We start from the raw sequence: 21,100 nt of genomic DNA on the forward strand, positions 1-21,100 counted from the left end.
AAATAAAAATGCTATTGGTATTATAATCAACTTAAATATCTTCAGCTTTTTTCTATCTCTGTTTTTTGAGCATTGTTATTTACACAGTAATCATAAATTACATCATTGGAACTGTTTTGGAAAAGTCTCTAAGCTGGCAGTGTGAGGCCCAAGAATTAGCATACATAACTGAAATATCATGATTGTAGAAGTATTGAGTTAATAGCCATCAATTTAAAGAAAAAAGTGTTAAAGTTAAACCTATTTATAATTGCTTTAAAAGGTCCCCATCATTAATATAAGCAGTAACAAAATACTTATTCACACATTTTATTTGGAGGAATGAAAATACTTGGAATGGAATCACCACAGAGTAACAATTGATTGAACTATTAGTGGCAAGTAATTACCTATAGGCTTCACAATATTGAGTTCGATTAGTACGGAATGCATACTAAGTCAGCCTCTGACTTGTTTGGTAATGTGCTTTCATCTATGGCAACATCGTTAATGTCTCTTATTGCCTGTAGAAGATACCTAGAACTTGGAGATACACCTGCTACTTCTTCCCAGGTTGGCATGCTTTTAGCTGCTTTCAACCATAAATTTTCAGGCTCATCTTCACCTTCGCCTATAAACCATGCATCCTAATAACACAGTAAAAACAAATCGGTAAGAATTTCATAACATTTATTAATGTTGATTTTTTTTTGGTGCCTGGCAATATCAAGCAATGTTAATGATGAAGAATCCTCAACCACTTCAGATCAGTGGCTAGACATTGTTAAGCAAGCACTCTAGGGGAAATATTAGGATTAAAATATAATTTAAAAAAACAATTATGAGAAAGTGGGTATGAGGCTAAATCAGAGAATCAAAGCCAAATAAGGAATCCGCTGTCTAAGGCCAAGGCTCCCACCCTAAACATCCTGGGGGTCACCATTGATAAGATACTGAAAAAGGCCAGCCATATCTACAATGTGGCTACAAGAGTAGGGCAGAGGCTGGGTACTCTGTGACAAGTGGCTCACTTTCTGATCCCGCAAAGCCTCTCCACCATCTACAAGGTTTAAGTCAGCAATGTGATGGAATATTCACCACTAGCCTAGATGGGTGCAGGTGTAACAGCACTTAAGCTCAGCACCTTCCAGGACAGAGCAGATTGTTTGATCTGTACCTCTCCCACTGGATTCAACATCCATCCGTCTACCACTGGTACACTGTGGCTGCAGTATGTACAGTCTATACGATCTACTGCAGCAGCTCACTATGTTTATTTCCCTTTTTGTGACATCTACCACCAAGAAGAACAAGAGCAGCAGTGTGTGGGAACACCTTCATCTCCAAGCTCTCCTCCAAGTCACATATCATACTTCATCGTCACTGGGTCAGAATCTTGGAATTCCCTACCTAACACCATTGTGGAAGCACCAACACCACAAGGACATCTACAGTTCAAGAAGAAGGCCCACCACCATCTTCTCAGGGAAGCTAGGGATGGGCAATAAATTTGGCCTTGCCAGAGGAGTCCACATTCCAAGAACAAATAATAATTTTTAAAAATGGAATATGATGACAAGGGTCAGCTGAGAATGTGTTCCTACTGTAAAATAAGCAGCACGTAAAACAAGGTACCTTATTTCCAAGCATATCAATTTCTTATTGTATGCATGACAACCAATACACTAAACAAATATTGTGTGAGTGAGATACAGGCAAATACTTATTGGACTGTGACTGGAAGACAGCCATGAGTAGCTTACACAGCATTCATCTGCAATAAGGTTAAAGAGCACATGAGATATTACACAGCAAACATCTTCCAGGCGATACCCCAGAAATAAATAGGATAGAATGAGTCAGAGGTTGGTAGCATAAATATAACTCTGAGATCTTCAAGAAATGCAAGTCGTGTTTCATTATACATCCCACATATATTCTGGAACATCCAGTGGAGGAAATACAGTTTGAAAATGTGCAAAAAGAGCTACCATAATGATATTTGCAGCCAAAAAATGCATCATGTTGATTTGGCTTGGCAAATATTCCCTTACAGTTCTTATGAAGCTTTTTCGGGGTCTCTTCCATATCTGGGACTTATCTGCTTCCAGTTAAGCAATGCCTCGATTTCAAATCTCTCCGTGGCCTCGCCCCTCCTTATCTGTGTAACCACCTCCAGCCCTACAACCCTCCGAGATATCTGCACTCCTCCAATTCTGGCCTCTTGCACATTCCCAATTTTAATCGCTCCACCATTGGCGGCCATGCCTTTAGCTGCTGAGGCCCTAATCTCCAGAATTCCCCCCCTAAACCTCTCCATTTCTCTACCTCTCTCTCCTCTTTTAAGATGCTCCTTAAAACCTACCTCTTTGACCAAGCTTTTGGTCATTTGCCCTAATATCTCCTTATGTGGTTCGGTGCCAAATATTGTTTGGTAACGCTCCTGGGAAGCGCCTTGGGACATTTCACTACATTAAAGGTGCTATATAAATACAAGGGGCTGGATTTTACCAGCCCTGAGGAGGCGGGTCTGGAGGCAGGACTGCTGGGAAAATTCCCGAAAATGGGAGCGTGTCCCAAACCCGCTTCCAACCTGCCTCCAACTAATCTTCCTGGGAGTCGGGGCCCCAGTTTGCGCAGGGACCCGAATCCTAATGGCGGGAAGAGGATTATAGCCACTTAACTGCCTATTAACAAGTAGTTAACAGGCAGTTAAGAGGCTTTTTCCAATTTTTTGACTGCTGCTGTGGGCTTCCCGACGTCGGAGAACCCCGCCAGAGTAAGTGAGGCGTGCTGTGGGTCTGTTGTTATGTTGATGTTTGGATGACAGCTGCAGAAATGGTGTGAAGCATGCAATGGGACACAGGTTAGTATCAGAGGTAAGGAAAAGTTGTGAAAGTAATTTTTAATGTGGTTAGATGTTTCTGTAGGTGACAAGCTGTGAAGTGTTTGTGTAGCCTCACCTCAATGGGAGAAGTGACAGATGGCTTCTGCAATCGCAACTGCAGCTGCCATCTGTTTTATCCTAAGGAGAGAGTAATTCGAGAGCCTGGGTGCAAGGGCTCACCTTTGGACAGTGATTGTCAGTGTTTACTGGCACCTCAATGCTGTCAAACACTGTCAAATCATCTGTCAAACAAGTGTGGTGCATATGCCTTTAAGAAAACCGGCAGATGAAGCATCATCAACTGACGTCATCTGACACTGGCTTTCCCTTAATTGGCCGGCAAGCCCGCAGGGCGGACTTAACAAGGCCAATCAGGGCAAAATAGCGTCAGTTCATCAGACGTCGCTGGGGGCGGGACTGGAACCCGAAAACCAGCAATCCCACCTCGAACTCGGCCTGGAAGGTAAGAGTCCGCCCAAGTTGTTTTGCTGTTGCTGGTTTTCCATATCAGCTGAGGAATCTCATTACAATTGAGGCAGCCTCGGTCATATTGCTATTTACTGATTTAGAGAGTGGGATATTGAACTAACAATTGGACTGGTTAGGGATTTAATGTTAAAGCTAATTACTGTTACACCTTCTGTTCACTGTCATCCATTTGAATATGAATATGTGGAGCTTGGTCTTCTCAATGATGCAAACAAGTAGTGAAAATATGGCTCCCACTTGTATTGTGTGCATCTACAGTCAGTGTGATGTTTAATAATTGAAAATAGCTGTTAATTCTTTTCAATTGTTAAAATATACAGGGTGCCCTGAGAGTTTGTTTTAATTTTCAAAGCATACCTTTTCTGGTATGGTTTCACACCAACTGCTTTTATATTATATTCAATGTATATTCTTTCTGATTTGAGATCACAATTTTTGAGTATTGATTGGCCGAAAGAACTTCATTTCATAGTTACCAGCATGTGCAACTTATTCAGATCCATATTACTGATTTTCTTCAGTTAGTCCTACAATGACCATCAGCTGGAACAGAGCAGTAAAGCTGGACTAACATGTGGACAATTAGTCCTGTGAAGCTTGTCTGAAGGATGCAGTATGCTACTTCAACTACTTTTTTAGTTTTGGCATGAGGCGACATTTAAGTTTTGTGACCAATTCTGACTAAAAACCTCAGTGTTGATAGCTCTTGTCAAGCTATCAATTTCATTCATGCTATTATCTGGGCTTGTATCATATCTTTAATACAGCTGTCCTATTGTGGAGAAATGCTTATTGCTATATAGGTGTTAAGGAAGAGGAAGTTGAATTCCAAGTTGCCGATGTAAGGCACACAACCAGTTTCGAGCAAAACTTACATCGTCAGAAAAATAAACCACAATCCAGAGTCAGTTGCAATTGCTCACTTACTGGCTTAATATCTTTAATAAGATGCTTGACCTCTGCTAATATCTTTTTCCACTTCATATATATGCAAAATAATCATGTTTGTGTGGCAGAAAGCAAAGTCTTTTAGAGGAGGTTCTAAAGTCACAAATGACATCCTGTGTGACTGTGAGAAAGGTGAACTATCCTGCTCGACCTGTCTGCAGCCTTTGACACAGTTAACCACACCATCCTCCTCCAATGTTTCTCCAAGGCTTCTCTTCCCGCTCCCGCATTGTTACCTCTGGTGTCCCCCAAGGACCTATCCTTGGCCCCCTCCTATTTCTCATCTACATGCTGCCCCTTGGGGACATCATCCGAAAACACAGCGTCATTTTCCACATGTACGCTGATGACACCCCAACTCTACCTCACCACCACTTCTCTCAACCCCTGCATTGTCTCTAAATTGTTAGACTGCTTGTCCGACATCCTGTATTGGATGAGCAGAAATTTCCTCCAACTAAATATTGGGAAGACAGAAGCGATTGTCTTTGGTCCCTGACACAAACTCCATTCCCTAGCCACCGACACCATCCCTCTCCCAGGCAACTGTCTGAGGCAGAAACTGACTGCAACCTGGGTGTCATATTTGACCCCATGATGAGCTGCCTGTAGTGTATGTACCTTGAAGAAGGAACTATATTCTGCAGCCCCTGTATACTGCAGTACCAGTAGTGACCACCCCTGTATATAAGCCTGTGCAGTAACTTTGTATAGTAGTTCCAGTTTTGTCTCCATTCAGTAAACACCTGTTATAACCAACTTCTGCAGTCCGTGTCTCAATTACACACGGACATTACATTGGCGATGAACAGATCCGAACTTACCTACAGTTCTGCACCACCTCACGGGGATCCATCCCTGAAGCGAAGTTATTAGAGGTCGAGGCCAGAAGGAAGAAATCCAAAAAGAAAAAAAAAACAAACAGAAGAAACGGGCGTCGACCGTGGACAACCGCCCTCTGATTCATCGAATTCGAAGATTTGCAGGAGAGGCTGTCGAGAGCTGGGCTTGATTCTCCAGTCTATGGTGTTCCAGCTAATCGGGCTGGTGGCAGGTAGTACACTGATCCTTCCTGGGCTGCGGCGGGCTAGAGCTCGATCGGGTGGCTTTTCAACAGGGCCGAGCAGCGTTGTCGGGAAGAGGAGAGAGAGAGAGAGGGTGGAGCACACAGGGCGCAGCCGGTGCTATGAAGCCGGGCAGCGTACAGACCCGAGAAGAGGGAGGAAAGTGTCCCATAAGGTCTGCTCTGACGACGGGAACAGTAACTAAAATAAAAGAAAAAGAAATTAGAAGCGCAGAAAGCCGCGAGGAGCTGCAGTTTGCCACGAGGACCGCGGAGAGCGGTGTTGGCAGCAGCACGGGGGGAAGCGCGCGAAGACCATAGGGCATCGCCATCAAGGCATAAAAACGCCAGCAACAGCGTTGGCAGCAGCGGAAAAGACAGAAAGCGCGGGAGGCGCCATCTTAATCCAGCGGGGAAGAAGGAAAAGCGCGGGAGGCGCCATTTTGTTCAATCGGGGAAGAAGGCAAAGCGCGGGAGGCGCCATCTTAGATCTCCAAGATGCCGAAGACTGGCAATATCACTGCCTTCAATAATGAAATAGAAGACTGGACCACGTATGTGGAAAGAGTCGAAGTATATTGCAAGGCAAATGAAGTAGCCGATGAGAAAAAGGCATCGGTACTACTAAACTTAATGGGCGCAAGAACGTACGGCCTATTGCGGAACCTGATCACTCCAGTCAAACCGATGGAGAAGAGTTTTAACGAAATTGTTGATATCCTACAGGAACACCTAAATCCTACACCGCTGCTGATAGCAGAAAGATTTAAATTCCACAAGAGAAATCAGCATAAAGATGAGAGCAATGCTGATTACCTTACGGAACTACGCAAGCTATCAAAGCACTGCCAGTTCGGAGCAGGACTGGCAGATACCCTACGGGACAAATTTGTCTGTGGACTCCTGAGTGAAGGAACCCAGAAGAGGTTACTCTCAGAGAAAGAGCTGACGCTAGATAAAGCTTTCAGCGTGGCAGTATCGTACAAAGCAGCAGCAAGGGGAGCTGCGGAAATACAGCAAAAGCCACAGGAATACGGCTCCCATGAAATGACACGGGGATTTGAAAAATGTTATTGCTGCGGCAGAACAACCCATGACCAGAAGGACTACTGGTTCAAGGACAAAACATGCAGGCAGTGTGGAAAGATGGGACACATTGCACAAGTTTGCAGGTCCGGGAAGAAGACTAACGACAACAAAAAGACTACTAAGGAAAAGTACAGGAAAGTACAAAAGATGACGGACAGTAGTTCCGAAGACCAGAAGAGCGATAGTGAATCCGGGAACAAGAGACTAAGCTGTCTCAAACTACACAACGTAATCACAAAAGAGGATCACCGAACCATTTGGGTCACCCTCACAATAGCAGGGTCCCAAGTCAAAATGGAATTGGATACAGGATCAGCCCTGACCGTCATGAATCGACGAGACTATGAGCGGCTATTCTCACACATACCCTTGAAAGACACATCCATTGTCTTGAAGACATATACGGGGCAGAAAGTATACCCCAGAGGGAAAATAAGGGTGCCTGTCGAATACAACGGCAAGGAAATACAGAAATTGTATCTGTACATACTGCAAGATGGTGGACCACCGTTATTGGGATGTGAATGGATAAGTTTAGACTGGCACTCCATTCAGGCACTGACTGTGGCTGGTAAAAAGGATGACGACGTCACACCTGGACGATTGTCAAAAATCTTAGCTAACGCTAAAGAGGTATTTCAACAAGGACTGGGAACTCTTAAAGGCGTAACCGCCTCGATAAAAATAGAAGAGAATGCAATTCCCAAGTTTTTTAAAGCAAGACCGGTACCGTATGCAATTCGCCCAGCCGTCGAGGCAGAGCTGGAGAATCTGGAGAATGCAGGCGTGTTATCTAAGGTAGACTGGAGCGAGTGGGCGACACCCATCGTTCCTGTCATGAAGAAAACGTTAAACAATAAGTCTGAGGAGCCGAGGAAGGTTCGCATCTGTGGGGACTTCAAGGTGACTGTGAACCCAGTCCTTCACACAGTACAGTATCCTCTTCCGAGGATAGAAGATATTTTCGCCTCACTATCTGGAGGGAAACGTTTTACAAAAATTGACCTAGCGCAAGCATATTTGCAGATGGAGGTTGAAGAATCCTCTAGGAAATATCTCACGATAAACACTCACAAAGGTCTTTGCCAGTATAATCGACTGGTATTCGGAGTAGCATCAGCTCCGGCTATATGGCAAAGAGCGATGGAACAAGTCCTGCAAGGGATTCCGGGGACTCAGTGTTACTTGGATGACATCCTAGTGACAGGTGAAGATGACAGTGAACACCTTGCCAACCTAGAGCAGGTGCTCACTAGACTAAGAGAACATGGGCTACGAGCCAATCGCCCCAAGTGCGAGTTTTTTAAGAAACAAATATCGTATTGTGGCCACGTGATTGATGAAGAGGGGTTACATAAGTCCCCTGACAAAATTGAAGCGGTAGTTAAGGCTCCAGCGCCTGAAAATGTGTCGCAACTGAGGTCATTCCTCGGATTGGTGAATTACTACCATAAGTTTTTGCCGAATTTGTCCACAATACTGCACCCACTGAACGCCCTGCTACAAACTGGAGTAGCATGGAAATGGAGCGATGAATGTAAGCGGGCCTTTCAGAAGTGTAAAGGCCTGATCACTTCAAGAGAAGTATTGGCTCACTACAACCCATTACTACCGATAAGACTGGCGTGTGATGCGTCTCCCTACGGCGTTGGAGCGGTACTGTCACATAAATTCCTTGATGGTTCAGAGAGGCCGATAGCTTTTGCGTCACGCTCGTTAACTTCAGCCGAGCGTAACTACGCCCAGATTGACAGAGAGGCCCTCAGCCTGGTGTGGGGGGGTGAAGAAGTTCAATCACTACCTGCACGGACAGAAATTTACTCTACTAACTGATCATCAACCTCTTGTCTCCATTTTCAACCCTAAGAAGGGCGTCCCGATAATGACAGCACAACGGCTACAGAGGTGGTCCCTTTTCCTAGGGGCACACCAATATGACATAGAGTACAAAGGAACTAAACAGCATGGGAATGCTGATGGATTGTCGCGCCTACAGTTGCCGACGGTGGAAGAAGCACCTGCAGTGGATCCTGTGGAGATATTCCACTTGACCATAGTCGAATGTCTACCTGTGACGAATGCAAACATAGAAAAGGAAACACGAAATGACCCGACACTCTCCAGGGTCTATGATTTAACGGTGAAGGGATGGCCAGCACATGGCGAACATTCTCGCCGAGAAGAAAACAGCTGTCAGTGTGCCGAGGAACCTTGATGTGTGGATCCAGAGTAGTAATTCCACCCAAATTGAAGGATAGAGTGCTCAATGAGCTTCATGAGGGTCATCTGGGAGGGGTAAAAATGAAGAACGTAGCGAGAGCGTTTGTGTGGTGGCCGGGAATCGATAGAGAAATCGAAGAGATGACCAAGAGCTGTACAGGATGCCAGAAGGTCCAAAACGCCCCACCACAAGCCCCTCTACATCCATGGGAGTGGCCCTCATCTCCATGGCAAAGGGTACACATTGATTTTGCTGGTCCATTTATGGACTCGATGTTTTTAATTGCGGTGGATGCACATTCAAAGTGGCCAGAGGTAATAAAAATATCCTCAACCACCACAGAAAAAACTATCACAGTCTTATGAACCATATTCGCCAGAACTGGGCTGCCTGAACAGATTTGCTCCGACAATGGACCACAGTTTGTGTCCGAAGTGTTCCGGAGGTTCTTAAAGAACAATGGTGTTAAGCATTACACATCCGCCCCATATCATCCAGCCACCAATGGATTGGCTGAGAGGTTCGTTCAAACATTCAAGAAGGCTATCAAGGCAATGTGTAATGAAGACATACCCCTACAACACAAGATGGATAACTTCTTGTTTGCCTACCGGAATGTGACACATGCGGTTACCAACCAAACTCCAGCCATGATGTTCTTCAATCGAAGACTACGATGCCGCTTGGATTTGGTTAAGCCAAACATCAGAAGAGATGTGGAGAACAGGCAGTTTCAGAATATGAATGAAAGGCCAACCAGGAGTTTCAAGATAGGTCAACCAGTTTTGGCCCGGGACTACCGCACAGAGAAATGGCAGCCAGGAACGATCTGCACACGGCAAGGACCTCTAATGTATACCGTGGACGTTGGAGAGAGCATTGTAAGACGCCATGCTGACCAGATTCTAGAGTCACTGGAAAACGTCAAATCTACACCACGATCCTATACACCTGGTGATGAAACCGAAGTACCAATTGCATCTACCTCAGAATCGGTGATATTGGAAGCAGACGAACCAAACAACGACGTTGATCCCGAATCAACTTTGCCAGAAGAACCTGATACCCTAAAGAGGCATTATCCGGACAGAATCAGGAAGCCTCCTCAAAGACTGAATTTATAATTGATTAACTTCAGCTGATGTATATAGCAACTGTAATTGTAGATATGTTATTTAATTATTAATCGAATGTTATGTACTGTTTAGCTAAAAGGGGAGGAATTGTAGTGTATGTACCTTGAAGAAGGAACTATATTCTGCAGCCCCTGTATACTGCAGTACCAGTAGTGACCACCCCTGTATATAAGCCTGTGCAGTAACTTTGTATAGTAGTTCCAGTTTTGTCTCCATTCAGTAAACACCTGTTATAACCAACTTCTGCAGTCCGTGTCTCAATTACACACGGACATTACACTGCCAATGGTGGAATGATGAAAATCAGGGGTGCTCAAGAGGCCAGAATTGGAGGAGCACAGATATATCGGAGGGCTGTAAGGCTGGAGGAGATTGCAGAGATAGGGAGGGGCAAGACAATGGAGAAATTTGAAAACAAGGATGAGAATTTAAAAATCTGCGCCATCACTAAGACCACCTAGTTCTACCACCGTAACATTGCCGACTCCACCCCGCCTCAGCTCATCTGCTGAGGAAACCCTCATCCATGCCTTTGTTACCACTGGACTTGACTATTCCAATGCACTCCTGGCCGGCCATCCACATTCTACCCTCTGTAAACTTGAGGTCATCCAAAACTCTGCTACATGTGTCCTAACTCGCACCAAGTCCCATTTACCCATCGCTCCCATGCTCGCTGACCTCTGTAAAGCAATGCCTCAATTTTAAAATTCTCATTCTTGTTTTCAAATTTCTCCATGGCCTTGTCCCTCCCTCTCTGTAATTTCCTCCAGCCCTACAATCCTCCGAGATATCTGTGCTCCTCCAATTCTGGCCACTTGAGCATCCCCAATTTTAATCGCTCCACCATTGGCAGCCGTACCTTCAGCTGCCATGGCCCTAAGCTCTGAAATACCCTCCCTAAACCTCGCCACCTCTCTTTCCTCCTTAAGACGCTCCTTGACCTCTTTGACCAAGCTTTTTGTCATCTGCCCTAATATCTCCTTATGTGGCTCGGTGTCAAATTTTGTTTGATAACGCTCCTGTGAAGCGCTTTGGGATGTTTTACTATGTTAAAGGCTCTATATAAATACAAGTTGTTGTTGTTGTTATTTACAGAACCAACAGGGAAGATGGACACATGAACCTAAGCTATCCTTCCATTGCCTCATCACACTCTCAGTGTATGCAGGAATGAGAACTTGCGTCTATACACTTGTGGACACGGCAGCATGGGTTCAACCACATGCATAGTGACAGAAGAATATTGCAAAATATTTTGCAATATTGTGGAGCCCAGTTGTCACAGCATGTCAACTCTGTAGTAGGTTTGAGTGAAAGTGCAAAATTAACCTAGAACATTGGTTAGCATTAGGGGAAACAATGAAAGGACCAAGACAGCAAAAAGACCAGCAGGATCAGCAAAATACTGGAAAGTGAAACATCATCTTGCCTTAATTAGTAAGCTGGGAATTTATGTTGGATGGATGAATATTTGCAGGTCACAAAGTATGCAAACTGAAGTGTGTAAGGTGTACAGACTGGGCTCAGAAAGGGGATGGTTAGACTTTGGTTTTAGCTTTATTTAATATGCTTATAACTGCATTTCCTTCTTTTAATAGTTTACCTGTTTTACCAACAACCAAACAAAATGGCAATCACAATAACAGGTAGTACTTACTCTACTTATCTTTATCCAGTTTTCTTCTAATATATTTCCATGTGTCTTGCTAAAATCTAAGGCGCGATCAAGAAGATGGTTTGCGTGTCCCACTTGGCCAGCCAACATGTAACAATAAGCTTTAAGATGTAAGAGTCGTGGATAGAAAACTGGAGAGGTGTTACATCGTTGTTTGAATTCACGCAGGTACTATTAAAATTCAAAATAAAATTACACATTTTAAAACCATATGGTGGTATTTACTAAAATAAAGATTGCATTATAATTAGATGCACACTTTCTTTTATATTGATGGGATGTGGGCCCGTCCCTAATTGCCCTTGAGAAGGTGGTGACTTGCTAGTGGCCATTTCAGAGGGCAGTTAAGAGTCAACCACATTGCTGTGGGTCTAGAGTCATATATAGGCCAGACCAGGTAAGGACAGCAGATTTCCTTTAGGACATTAGTGAACCAGATGGGTTTTTACAACAATCCGGTAGTTCCATGGTCACCATTACTGATACTAGCTTTTTATTTAATTAACTGAATTTAAATTCCCTAGCTGCCGTGGTGGGATTTGAACTCATGTGTCACCAGGTCATTAGTCAAGGCCTACTAGCTTACTGGTCCAGTAAGACAACCACAATGCTACCATACCTGTGGCTAAAATTGAACCAGGAAACAGTTCTGAATTTGTGTCAGAGGTTTCGATTCTTCACATGGTGACTAAATAAAAAAAACAACACTAAGATACTGACGTAAGAAAACTACTAGGCACTTGGTCTGAGTATTAAACAAGGCTTTAATCAACTGTTTTTCAACATGGAGATCTAGTTGTGTCCTTCACTAGTTCCTGTTAAAGAATGTCCTGAGCAAGCTGGGCCCATGCCCGAGTATTTATACTCTCCCTGAACAGCGCCACCAGCAGTCCGTCCAGTATTATTCCGTAAGTCATTTCCACATGAATGACAAGATTCATGTCAGATACTGTAAAGTTACAAACATAGTACAAATTGTGCTATAAGAAAATGGGAAAAGTATATAATAGGACTGGCTAATATTTTGGATGGAGATCTTTCATGAATTCTGGTGAAGAATTTCTATTCAAAATGTTAACCTAACTTTCCTCTGTTCAGATTCTGATGGACCTGCTGTTACTCAGAACAATAATCTCTCTGACAATTACAGTAGTGTAGTGGTTAAGGTAGGGGACTTGTGATATTGTAGTCATGAGGTAAAATTCCACCATGGCAAACTGCAAAATTGAGTTCAATAGTGATCATAAAAGCTGCTGGATTATTGTAAAAATCCAACTGGTTCATTTACATTCTTTAGAGAAGGCCTGCCACCCATACCATATCACCTGGCCTACATGTAACTCCAGTCCCACATTATCTCTTAATGCCCTCATGGCAGCTCAGAATGGGTAATAAATGTTGCTTTGACTGTGTTGTTCACATCCTAAAGAACAAATAATAAAAATGGCCTCCCAGCCTTTCCTGTTTTTATTTGAGGCTCCCAGCATTTATATAGTTTATATTTTATATTATATTACAGCAAAGCATTGCTTCTTTAAGGGGTTATTCATTTCTTTAAATGCCCTGCATGTATTCTGCATTTCTCTTAAGGAGATTGCCAAGATTCTATTTTGAAGATAATTACTGTATGGACATTATAACTGACAGAATGGCCAACCATTTGAGAGACAAGGGACTGGATTTTAATGGGGGAGGCGGGTTGGGGTGGGCTCCGAGGCGGGTGGAAAACCCAGGAGAATGGGTTTCCCGCAGGCACTGCCGATTTTACTGGCAGGGCGTGATTTGCATCTGAAGCCTTTGTTTCCCACCTGCAGCCAGCTAGATGGCGAAGGAAGATCGGTGGGGCCAGCCTCAGCACCATCGGTTTGGGGGAAGAGAAGATTGGGGCCGGCCTCAGCATCATCGGTGGGGGGCGGAGGTCCGGGAAGGTGATCGGAGGCCTCGTGGGGAGGTCTCCAATCATGGGGGCTGGATTAGGCAGGGTCCCTGGATCCAGGAGGTAGGTATAAAAGCACTTACTTCCTGGATGCAGCCGTCCTCACCTTGCTGTAACTTCCAGGTTTTACGAGGTGTTGTAAAACTCGACCAACTACAGTTAAACACAAAATAGAGGTTAAAGAGGCTTCCAGCCTCATTGTAATATTTAAATTGACATCCCAGCTCCTGGCAGCGGGTTGACTGTCCACCCCCATCCTGCCTCTGTTAAAACCGGAAGTGGGGGCGTTGGAGGCGGGTTCATGTCGGGATTCCGATTTTTAACAATTTAACTACCTCCACGCTCCTAACCCACCCAGTTTTTTTAGTTAATAAGGGTGATCTGGTTACCTTCATTTAACAAAAGTACAAAGCAACCATATTGTTTAGTAATGTTACTTCAGTGTTCAAAAATTTATCAAGGATACTCATTGAAATTCCTTCGCACTTCCTTCTTTATAGAAAATCCCAAAAATCTTTAAAGTGTTAGTCGACCTCTCCCATGACATTGAGCACTGAGAGTCAAATAAGAACAAGAACATAAGAAATAGGTGCAGGAGTAGGCCATTTGGCCCTTCGAGCCTGCTCCGCCATTCAATGAGATCATGGCTGATCTGCCTCAACTCCATTCACTGGCCCTATCGCCATATCCCTTGATGCCCTTACTAGTCAGAAATCTATCGACTTCTGTTTTGAATATACCCAATGACTGAGCCTCCACAGCCCTCTGGAGTAGAGAATTCCAAAGGTTCACCACCCTCTGTGTGAAGATATTTCTTCTCATCTCAGTCCTGAATGGCCTACCCTTTATCCTGAGGCTGTGGCCCCTGGTTCTAGATTCCACAGCCAAGGGAAACATTCTCCCAGCATCCACCCTATCAAGCCCTGTAATAATTTTGTATGCTTCAATGAGATCCCCTCTCATTCTTCTGAATTCAAGCGAATACAGGCCTAGTTTACTCAATCTCTTCTCATACGACAGTCCCGCCATCCCAGGAATCAATCTCATGAACCTTTGTTGCACTCCCTCTATGGCAAGTATATCCTTCCTTAGGTAAGGAGACCAAAATTGTACACAGTACTCAAGGTGTGGTCTCACCAAGGCCCTATCTAATTGGAGTAAGACTTCTTTACTCCTGTACTCAAATCTTCTTGTAATGAAGGCCAGCATACCATTTGCCTTCCTAATGGCTTGCTGTACCTGCACATTCACTTTCAGTGACTCATGTACAAGGACACCCAGGTCCCTTTGAACATCTGCATTCCCCAATCTTTCACCATTTAGGAAATACTCTGCCTTTCTGTTTTTTCTACCAAAGTGGATAACTTCACATTTATCCACATTATATTCCATCTGCCATGTTCTCGCCCACTCACTGAGCCTGTCAAGATCCCCTTGAAGCCTCTTCACATCCTCTTCGCAATTGACACTGCCACCTAGCTTTGTATCATCAGCAAATTTGGAAATGTTACATTTAGTCCCCTCATCCAAATCATTAATATAGATTGTGAATAGCTGGGGCCCAAGCACCGAACCTTGCGGTACCCCACGAGTCACAGCCTGCCATCCTGAAAAAGACCCGTTTATCCCTATTTGTTTTCTCTCTGTTAACCAATTCTCAATCCATGCTAGTATATTACCCCCAATTCCATATGCCCTAATTTTGTTCACCAACCTCTTGTGTGGGACCTTATCGAAAGCCTTCTGAAAATCCTAATACACCACACCTACCAGTTCCCCTTTGTCTACTCCACTAGTTACATCCTCAAAGAACTCCAATAGGTTTGTTAAACAGGATTTCCCTTTCATAAATCCATGTTGACTCTGCCCAATCTTACTATTAGTTTCTAAGTGCCCAGTTATTGCATCCTTTATAATAGATTCCAGCATTTTCCCAACTACTGATGTAAGGCTAACAGGTCTGTAGTTCCCCATTTTCTCTCTCCCTCCTTTCTTACGTAGTGGGGCTACATATGCTATCCTCCAATCTGCAGGAACCGTTCCAGAATCTATAGAATTTTGGAAGATGACAACCAATGCGGCCACTATCCCAATGGCCACCTCTTTCAAAACCCTAGGATGTAGGTCATCTGGTCCTTGGGATTTATCGACTTTTAGTCCCATTAATTTTGCTAGTAATTTTTTTACTAATAATAATTTCTTTAAGTTCCTCATTCTCGCCACTCCCTTGGTTTTCTCGTATTTCTGGGCGGTTTTTTGTGTCTTCCTCCGTGAAGATAGAAACAAAGTATTTATTTAATTTCTCTGCCATTTCCTCATTCCCCATTATAAATTCACCCATCTCTGACTGTAAAGGACCTACATTTACCTTCGCCAGGCTTTTCCTTTTCACATACCTATAGAAGCTTTTACAATCCATTTTTATATTTTTCGCTAGTTTGTGCTCAAATTCCATTGTCCCTTTCTTTATCAATTTCTTGGTCCCTCTTTACTGATTTCTAAAAAGATCCCAATCCTCAGGCTGACCGCTTTTTCTGGCAACTTTATAAGCTTCCTCCTTTGACTTAATACTAGCTTTAATTTCTTTTGTTAGCCATGGTTTGATCACTTTTCCTTTTGGGTTTTTATACTCTAGAGGAATATATGTTTGTTGCAAATTATGCATTATTTCCTTGAATGTTAGCCATTGTATGTCCACCTTCATACCTTTTAGTGTAGACTCACAATCTACCATGGCCAACTTGTCCCTTTTACCCTTGTAGTTTTCTCTGTTTAGATTGAAGACCTTAGTTTCAGATTGGACTACATCACTCTCCAACTTAATGTAAAATTCAATCATATTATGGTCACTTGTCCCTAAAGGCCCCTTTACCACAAGATTATTGATTAGCCCTTTCTCATTACATAGTGCCAGATCCAGAATAGCCTGTTCCCTGGTTGGTTCCTCCATATACTGATCCAGGAAACCATCTCGCATGCATTCCAAGAATTCGCCCTCCACACCATTAGTGGTAATTTGATTTGCCCAGTCAATATGTAGATTAAAGTCCCTCATGATTACTGTATTGCCCTTGTTACATGCACTTCTAATTTCTTGATTGATACTGTGCCCTACAGTACCACAACTGTTTGGTGGCCTATACACAACTCCCACCAATGTTTTCTGTCCTTTGCTGTTTCTTAGCTCCACCCAAACTGATTCCAGTTCTACATCACGATCTGGTGAGCCAAGATCTTTTATCTCTACCGTAGCGATCTCATCCCTTATTAACAGTGCTACGCCACTTCCTTTTCCTTTTTGTCTGTCCTTCCTAAATGTTGAGTACCCTGGAACATTCAGTTCCCAGCTTTAGTTACCCTGCAACCATGTCTCTGTAATGACAATTACATTATACCCATTTACTTCTATTAGTGCCATTAATTCATCCACCTTGTTGCGAATGCTACATGCATTTAGATAAAGTGCCTTCAACTTTGCCTGTTTAATATTTTTCTGCACTTTGACCCTCTTTCTGCCTTTGTTTCTGCTCCCTACTACTGTAGTTTTGCTGACTACTTTTCTAACTTGCACTTCCAGCTTTGTTTCTCTCTGTCCTGGGCCCACACTTAGGTTCCCAGCCTCCTGACAAACTAGTTTAAATCCTTCCCAACAGCCCAGGTTAATTGACAATGAGGGGAAAATCTGGAAGCCGGATCTGATCTTCAAGAAAGGATCGGTAGTTGGTGTGGTAGATGTTACCGTCAGATGAGAGGACAGCAGCATGTCGTTAGAAAAGGCCTGGAGTGAAAAGTGCGCTAAATACAGTCATCTACAACAAGAAGTTCTCGGCTTAACAAAAGGAACATCTGTTAGCTTCTTCGGCTTTGTCATAGGCGCTAGAGGAAAATGGTTTAATAAGAATAATTCATTGATGGAATTTCTACAGATAAATAAATATATAACATTTGCAAAGGATATATCGAGGCTTACGGTACTGTTAACCCTCGAAATCCTACAGATTTTCAATGACATGTGATTTGGTTTAGGATCTGCATTCCAGAAAACTCACAGGACATCAATTGGTAAAATGTGTATGCGGTGGCTAGGCGATAAAACAGGATGGATCCAGTAGAAGTAGAAGATATCCCTGGAATGTTCAATTGATCTGATTACTGTTTTAAACTTTTTGTTTTTAAGATATTAATGTCAGCAAGAATCAACTGAAATAAGGTCATGACCTGTATGTCAGTGGTTGTGGTGTAGCCTGGATGGACTTTTCCCCGTGGACGAGCCACGTTAATACTCGAAATATACACTCGTTAATGGACCTTCAGGCCCTGAGTCTTACAAATATCCCCCTGCGAGGATATTGGTCCCGGTTCTGCCGAGGTGTAATCCGTCCAGCTTGTACAGGTCCCACCTTCCCCAGAATTGGTCTCAATGCCTCAGGAATTTAAATCCCTCCCTCCTACAGCATGTCTCCAGCCACGATATCTAAGTATAATCTCCAGGTGAAGAGCTGTTAGAGGGCAAGAGATAATTGGACCAGAATGCAGAGACATAATTCAGTTGCTAATTCATTTGCTATTTGCTGTCCTTCTATTTTTATAATACTTTGATTTTATATTACTATTCATAGTTATAGCAAATGCATGCCAATTTGGGAAGCAGAGAAGAATTGATTGCAGCATAGAGGTTTCTCTGCAGAACAAGCTTAGGAGTTGGGAGACACAAAACTGAGGACCGATAACACTATTACTACGGAAGGGTGTAAATACAGCATGACAGGTTTACATAGAATCATAGAATTTTACAGCACAGAAGGAGCCCATTTGGACCATTGTGCCTGTGCTGGTTCTTTGAAGAGCTGTCCAATTTCGTCTCACACCCCAGATTTTCCCCCATAATTCTGCAAATTCATCCTCTTCAAGTACATGTCCAATTACCTTTTGAAAGCTCCTATGGAATCTGATTTCTCCACCCTTTCAGATAATTCGTTCCAGATCTTAACAACCCTCTGTGTGAAAAAAATTCCATTCTAGTTCTTTTGCCAATTATTTTAAATCTATGACCTCTAGTTATCGATCCACTTGCCAGAGGAAACAGTTTCTCCCTACTTGCTTTTTCAACATTACTCAATTTTGAATACCTCTATTAGGTCTCCCCTTAACCTTCTCTGCTCTAAGGAGAGCAATCCCAGCTTCTCCAATCTCTCCACATAATTAAGTTGCTCATCCCTGGTATCAACCTGGTAAATCTCATCTGTACCCTCTCCAAGGCCTCTAAAGTGTGGTGCCCAGAATTGTATACAACACTCCAGCTGGGGCCTAACCAGTGATTTATAAAGGTTTAGTATGACTTTGTTTTTTTGGTATTCAATGCCCCTATTTAGAAAGCCATGTATCCCACACACTTTCTTAACTGCCTTATCAATTTGCCCTGCCACCTTGAAAGATTTGTGAATATGCACCCCCAGGTCCCTCTACTCTTGCACCCCCTCAAACTAGTACCATTTAGATTATACTGCCTCTCCATGTTGATACTCCCAAAGTATTTTATGTTGAGTTTGAGTGTGATTTAGTTAAGTCCAAAACTAGGGTCTTAAAACTGAACAAGTAAACTATGTGGGTATGAGAGGCAAGTTGGCTAAGGTAGATTGGGAAACTAGATTCAAAGATATGATGGTAGATAAGCACTGGCAAACGTTGAAAGAAATAATTAATAATTCGCAATGAATATACATTCCCTTAAGGAATAAAAACCTCACAGAAAAAATAGTCCAACCGTGACTAACAAGAGAAGTTAAAGATAGTATTAGATTAAAGGAAGAGGTTTATAATGTTGCCAAAAAGAGTAGTAAGCCAGAGGATTGGGGGGATTTTGGAATTCAGCAAAGGATGACCAAAAAATTGAGGGAGAGAGCAAAAGAGAGAGCAAATAGAATATGAGAGTAAACTAGCAAGAGACATAAAAACAGATTGTAAAAGCTTTGATAGGCATGTATAAGGGAAGAGATTAGTGAAAGTAAACATGGGTCCTTTACAGAGACAGGATAAATTATAACGGGGAATAAGGAAATGGCAGAGACAGTAAACAAATACTATGGGGTCAATTTCCCCGAACCTGTCGGGAAGAAGGCGGGACTACAACTTTCGGGTTTTTGACCCGCCTACATCGACGTCCAGCCAATCCGCGTGATTTTCCTTTGATTGACCTTGATAAGCCCGCCCAGCGGGCTCAGCAGGCCAATTAAGGGCCACCCAGCAACAGGTGACGTCCCAGACTACAATTTCATCTGTCAAGAGTTCTTGACAGATGAAATAGCAGTGTTTCACAGCTGTTTGAAGCTACCAAACACTGACAGTCTGAGTTCTAACATGAGTCCTTCTGCACAGACTCAGTTAGAACTCTCAGCAGCACTCAAAGCTGAAGGCTGTCACTTTTGACAGATCGCTTTAAGTGCCGGCTGAGTGATGGGCTCCCGACGCCTACAGGAAGAAAGGCTGTTAAGGTAAGTACAGGTAAGTAAAAGTTCTTTACACACTTTAGACACACCAAACACACTTACCTTTGCACTCATGCACCCATCACTCACCTGAGCACCGACATCGCGACCCCTCCAACTCCTTCAACCCGACGGCCCGCCTGCTCTAACCTGGCGTGGTTTGGAGCCGTCGGGAATCCCACACGACACCCCTCAAAATAAGGATTCGGATAAAAACTGCCTGTTAACTATCTGTTAACAGGCAGTTAATTGGCACTAATCCCTTCCCGCCTGGTTTTGGCGGGTCACAGTGCGGGGCGGGTACCTGCCGCCCCTGAAAGTTGCGTGGGGCGGGGTTTTGTGCGGGATGGTGTCGGGACCCCCAAATTCGGGATTCCCCCCCCCACACACCTGAAACCCCGCCTGATGGCTCCAGGAAAATCTAGCCCTATGTATCTGTCTTCACGGAAGAAGACGCAAAAAACATTCCAGAAATAGTGGGGAACCAAGTTTCTAGTGAGAATGAGAAACTTTTATTTTTTATTCGCTTATGGGATCTGGGCGTCGCTGGCAAAGCCAGCATTTATTGCCCATCTCTAGTTGCCCTTGAGAAGGTGGTGAGCCACATTCTTGAACCGCAGCAGTCCGTGTGGTGAAGGTACTCCCACAGTGCTGTTAGGTGGGGAGCTCCAGGATTTTGACCCAGCGACGATGAAGGAACAGCGATATACTTCTAAGTTAGGATGGTGTGTGACTTGAAGGGGAACTTGGAGGTGGTGGTGTTCCCATGTACCTGCTGCCCTTGTCCTTCTAGGTGGAAGAGGTCGTGGGTTTGGGAGGTGCTGCCGAAGAAGCCTTGGTGAGTTGCTGCAGTGCATCTTGTAGATGGTACACACTGCAGCCACAGTACGCCGGTGGTGGAGGGAGTGAATGTTTAAGGTGGTGGATGGGATGCCAATCAAATGGGCTGCTTTGTCCTGGATGGTGTTGAGCTTCTTGAGTGTTGTTGGAGCTGCACTCATCCAGGCAAGTGGAGAGTATTCCATCACACTCCTTACATAGGCCTTGTAGATGGTGGAAAGGCTTTGGGGAGTCAGGAAGTGAGACACTCGCCGCAGAATACCTAGCCTCTGACCTGCTCTTGTTGCCACAGTATTTATGTGGCTGGTCCAGTTAAGTTTCTGGTCAATGGTGACCCCCAAAATGTTGA

General features: G+C 43.7%; 1 long non-coding RNA gene across 1 annotated transcript in view; it reads right to left on the bottom strand.

Annotated features, from left to right (window-relative positions):
* Positions 1-295: 295 nt before the first annotated feature.
* The window catches only part of LOC147120451 (uncharacterized), a 50,392-nt gene continuing 29,587 nt past the window's right edge, over positions 296-21,100 (bottom strand). Inside the window, exons 3-4 of the long non-coding RNA XR_015078194.1 lie at positions 11,473-11,661; positions 296-626 (exon numbers count right to left, since the gene is read on the bottom strand). This is a non-coding gene — a long non-coding RNA (uncharacterized LOC147120451). The remainder of the gene's footprint in view (positions 627-11,472; positions 11,662-21,100) is intronic.

The sequence above is a fragment of the Somniosus microcephalus genome, chromosome 4 (genome assembly GCF_052327205.1).
Source record: "Somniosus microcephalus isolate GS21.2 chromosome 4, FLI_Smic_1.0, whole genome shotgun sequence".
Lineage (NCBI taxonomy): Eukaryota > Metazoa > Chordata > Chondrichthyes > Squaliformes > Somniosidae > Somniosus > Somniosus microcephalus.